Source organism: Nicotiana attenuata, unplaced genomic scaffold (assembly GCF_001879085.1).
Source record: "Nicotiana attenuata strain UT unplaced genomic scaffold, NIATTr2, whole genome shotgun sequence".
NCBI classification, from domain to species: domain Eukaryota; kingdom Viridiplantae; phylum Streptophyta; class Magnoliopsida; order Solanales; family Solanaceae; genus Nicotiana; species Nicotiana attenuata.
Genome location: NW_017673578.1, coordinates 102,276 through 107,876, shown reverse-complemented (window position 1 = coordinate 107,876; position 5,601 = coordinate 102,276).

Here is a 5,601-nt window from a genome sequence, read left to right as displayed (position 1 = left end):
ATATATCTATCTAAACTTTGATGGTCAAATTACTGCTACTTGTATTAATGAAAAATAGTAAATAAGTGACGAAATAGATGAGATGCGCACACACTGATGCTACCTACGTAAACATACATGAGGATTACATATATAAGGTCAATTGAACTGTTGGATCGCATGAACCCTACCTAGCCAAGGATTTTGAAATTAAGCTTTGATGCTACCCCACAAAACTCAACATAGTTTGTTCATGAAATTGGTGAAAGGAAAAGAATCAAATAAAGGCAAAGCCTGTCTTTGCTCAGAGATTAGGATCGATGAGAGGATACACATGCACTTTACTACAAAGAAAGTGAGAATATATTTCTGTACAAACGGACCTTAATTTAATTTGTTTACAAAATTCAAACTATTAGTAGTACTTATGTGAAAAGAACAATTTTTTCAAGAATGGCAAAAAGGCAAAGTGAAAGACAAAATGCTACCAACAAAGATTGCGGTGGAGTGGTAATTACTTTTTTTGCCTTAATCAGAGGTTTTAGATTCGAGCCCTATGTATGAAGTCGCCTTTATTAGGGAGCGTTTTACCCCTAATGTAGGACATCCCGGCGCGAATTCGAATTTAGTAAGTCCCCACATGGATACCAAATACTGGGTAGGAAACCAATAAAAGAAAGACGAAATGGTAAGATTGTAAATCAAGAGCAGCTTTGTTTCCCTTCTTTTACTTTTTTCTTTGTTTTTAAAATATACTTTATTTCTTTCCTGATTTAGAGTAAAGTTTCTGACTGCTTTAAAAAAAATGGAATATAATATCATTTAATTAGTGAGAGGTAATTGATCAGTTAATTTGCAGCATATGTAGATTTGAAAAACTACAGTTTAATAATTACATTAGACTCGGTGTTTAAGTCTAAATTATTCTAAATTAGAAAAGAAAAATATAAAATAAGTTTTTTTTTCATGTATTTTTTTGTTAAATGGTTTTCGTTTTCACTATCCTAATTCCATCAAATAGTATTTCTCTTCTCTTATTCATAATCAAGTCTTCTTTATATATACAGTTATTTGATATATAGTATTACTTTTACGTTTGTAATTGATAGGAATATTATATTTATATACATATATATAGACCATAATGGAGCACTTTATTTTCCTACATTTAAACTATAAAACTTAGAAAATACCACTTTGGATTTTCTACTAAATATTATGAAGTTCTATAGTTTTTAACTTTTCTTCATGAGGTGTTCTTACAGTAGGTGACCTTGTATTAAATTTTACAGAAAATACCTTTTGGAGTTGTAGATATTAATTAGGTTGTTTGTCTTTTCCACTCCATATGTTATATCCACTTTGGGATTTCGATTAATTCCAATTTGCGTCCCATAAAGTCCATTTAAATTGGTTCCTACTTACTGAAATGTATTTAAGTCCAAATTCTATTGGGCTAGAATCAAAACGAATTAGAGGCGAAGTGCACAAATAGCCGTTTTAGGACTCCTATTCAAAAAATAGCTGCATTTATAAAGTTTTAACTTTAACCATTTCATAGTCAACGACTGATGTGTGGGTTTAAAGCTGAAATTTAAACTTTAAATTTTAAAACTTAGACCTTTGAGTACAAAATTAGGCTTTGGCTGAACCTAATTTTAGATACGATGGTCTGAATTTGAACTTAAATTTTTAAGTCTTCACACCTCTGGGTATAAAGTTCCTTTTTGGAAATTTTTGCACCCTATAGTTAAACAATACACCATATTTATTATAAATTAAAACACTTTAAAAATATTATTATTTATAGCTTTTTATTTTTATTTTATAGCAAAGTACAAATATATACAACTGATCCCTCAATTTTTTCCTCAACCCTCTCTCTTCTCCCTAAAATCTCTCTCCTTTTTCCATCTCTCTTCGGCAAAGCCACCGTCTTCTCCGGCGACTCACCGCCATGGCCAAATATGTTCATATTTTTGGCGGCTCTACTTTAGATTTTTTTCTTCTCCGGCGACTCTACTTCATATTTCCAAAAGCTCAATCGGTAGCCATGGCTAGATCTGCACTCCTACTCCCTCTTCGCTTCAGATCTATCTATGGCACGATGGAAGATTTGATACACTGTATTCAATTTACTCAAAACTAAATGTTTCAGATCTATGTATCATTTGAAAAGTCAGCGGCGCGATGGAAGATTTAAGGCCCGAATTTTTGTTCGTCTCTATTTTTAGTTTTAATAAAATGTATACAGTATTTTGCTAGGCCGGAAAATACCATCTCCGGCAAACTTTCTTCTCTTTTTTTCTATTGAGTCGCATACAACGAATCAAATATATTGTATTATGCACAAATACACTCAAATACATTGTGTTTATGTTCGAATACATCCTATTTTCTGGATTTTTTGTTGTTTGAATACAACTGAATTCAATATAGTGAAATTGAATATAATTCAATATTGCGCTTTCCGTTATTAAATATCTGTAATCCCTATTTTTTTTAGGCGGATTACCTTACCGTGTTTATAAATACAGTCGCACGAATACATAAAATACAAAATTAAATAGTTGTAATCCCTATTTTATAGGTAGATTACCTCACTGTATTAATAAATACAGTCCCGCAATTACATGAAATACAAAATTAAATGGCTGTAATCCCCATTTTTAGGCGGATTACCTTACCGTGTTTATAAATACAGTCGCACAAATACATAAAATACAAAATTAAATAGTTGTAATCCCTATTTTTTAGGTAGATTACCTCACTGTATTGATAAATACAATCGCGTAATTACATGAAATACAAAATTAAACGGCTGTAATCCCTATTTTTAGGTGGATTACCTCACTATATTTATAAAGTACAGTCGCGCAAATATATGGAATAGTGTGATGACCCAAAAGGTTATCTTATATTTTAGAACTCGATTCTATGCTCTTAAGCCTTAAAAATCTCATTTTTACCCTCCTCAATTTGCGTGCGCAGTCCGGGCGTATTCTCGGAAAGCCTTTATGTTGAAAGTTGATGAAAATGAGAATTTTTGCCTTAAAAGTTAATTTTAGTTGACTTCGGTCAACGTTTTGAGTAAACGGATCGGGACCCGTATTTTGACGGTCCCGGTGAGTTCGTAATGAAATATGGGACCTGGGCGTATGCCCAGAATCGAATTCTGAGGTCCCTAGCTCGAGATATGAATATTTGTTGAAAATTGAAAGTCTGAAAATCTAATAGTTTTAAAGAATTGATTGATGTTTGGCCTTGTTGATACCAGGTCCGTATTTTGGTTCCGGAGCCCGGTACAGGTCCAATATAATATTTATAACTTATCTGTGAAATTTGGTGAAAAACAGAATTAGTTTGACATGATTCAGACGTCCGGTTATGAAGTTAGAAGTTTGAAGGCTTTCTTGAAAATTTTATTTGATTTGATGTTCAATTCGTAGTTCTAGGTGTTATTTTGGAGACTTGATCGCGCGAGCAAGTTCTCGTACGATGTTTCAGGACTTGTGTGCATACTTGGTTTGGAGCCCCGAGGGCTCGGGTGAGTTTCGAATAGGCTACGAGTTGTTTTGAACTTAGAAAATCTGGTATATTTGTTGCAGCAGCTGTTCTGGTGTGTTCTTCTTCGCGTTCGCGAAAGTACTCTCGCGAAAGTGAAGGGTAAGCTGGTCAGGGTGAGTTTTTTTCTCTTCGTGAACGCGAAGACTAAGTCGCGAACGCGGAGTGATGGGGGCTTTACCCTTCGCGAACACGAACGCGAAGCATTTGGGACACGGGGGAGGGGTCAGACTTTCCTTCTACGCGAACGCGAGCACAGGCTCGCAAACGCGAAGGCTAGGGGGCATAGCCTTCGCGAGCCTTCGCGAACGCGATGAGGGTTTCGCGATCGCATAGGCCTAGCAGGGCAGCTTCGCGAACACGATGAACACTGTCGCCCAGTTCATAAAACAGTCCTAAAACGGGACTTAAGACATTCTTTCAAATTTTTAAAAGCTAGAAGACCTAGAGGCGATTTTCAAAAGATAATTTCTTCCCCAAAGTGTTGGTAAGTGATTCTAAACCACTTTCTTTCAATTTCCCATTGCATTTCATTAATTTTCAACCAAAATCTAGAGTGTTCATGATAGAATTGGGGTTTTTGGGTAGAAACTAGGAATTTGGGAAATTGGGAATTTAGACCTCGAATTGAGGTCGGATTCCCAAACCAATTATATATCCGGGCTCGGGGGTGAATGGGAAACGGATTTTGGTCTGAACCTCGGATTTTGACAAAGCGGGCCCGGGGTCGATTTTTGACTTTTTGGGGGAAAGTTTGGGAAATCTATATTTATGCATTGTAGTTGATTCCTTTAGCAATAATTGATGTTATTGAGTTAATTGTGACTAGATACGAGTGGTTCAGAGGTGGATACTAGAGAAAAAGCGATAATTGAGCATTGAGTGGCCCGTGAAGCGAGGTAAGTATCGTGTCTAACTTTGACTCGAGGGATTAGGAACCCTTGACTTATTTGCTATATGAAATCCATGTGAGCGGCATATAGGTGAGGTGACGAGTACCTATGCGCCGCCAATTTACGTGTTTTTCCTGTTTCTTTTCCGTTCCTCTCATATTGTCTCATTTCCTGTCATAACTACTACATGCTTTACTTGTATTTCCATGCTTAATTGCTACTTGTTAGACATTATTTCTCTTTGCTGAAAGTATTAGTTGTCTCGTAGTTTTGTTGCCTCCTATTATTTGCTTGAGTTGGTTATTGGTACTTTCAAGGCATATCCTGGATTGGTCTCACTGAGTAGTATTACCTGTGTAAAGTCTCATAGTGTATAAGCTCCCTAATTGTTTTGGTTTGAAGTTGAGCCTTGTGAAGAGTTATGTGATTTGAATTGTGTAATTTCTATACTTGCTGAGTAACTGATATTGATATGGTGGGATCGGTTTGCGCGCCACAATAGGCGGAATAAGGTGATATATTGAGGAAGAATAAGGGTGAAACGATATGCACGGTAGGATCGGGTTGCATGCCGCAACAGGTGTAATAAGGGTGGATTGTGGTGAAATAAGGGTGAACTTGTGATTATTGTGTTATGGTGGGATCGGGTTGCACGCCGCAACAACCTTTATACTTAAATTTTTTCTTGACTGTGTTAGCTGAACGGTAGTCTTAAATTGCACTTAAGGATTGGCAATAGCTGAACAGTGATGATATACTTCGGCAACTGTATGTACTTCTTGCAAGTCACTAGTCTATTTTATCTTGTCTTCTTTCTGCTTTTATTATACTCTGTATGCAGGTTATATTGTGATTGCCCCCGCCGTAGCTTCGTCACTTCTTCGTCGAGGTTAGGCTCGGCACTTACCAGTACATGGGGTCGGTGGTACTAATACTGCACTCTGCACTTTCTGTGTAGATTTTTGAGCAGGTTTGGGCTGATCGAGAGGTTGGCTGTAGGATTCACTTGCTTGGAGACCCAATGTAGTCATGTTGGCGTCCGCAGGCCCTGGCGTCAGCTTCTACACTTCATACTTTACTGTTTTCTTTATTCCGCAAACAATTGTATTTTCTTTCGAACAAATACTTGTAGTAAAATCTTAGGATGTTTGTGAATTGCGACTTT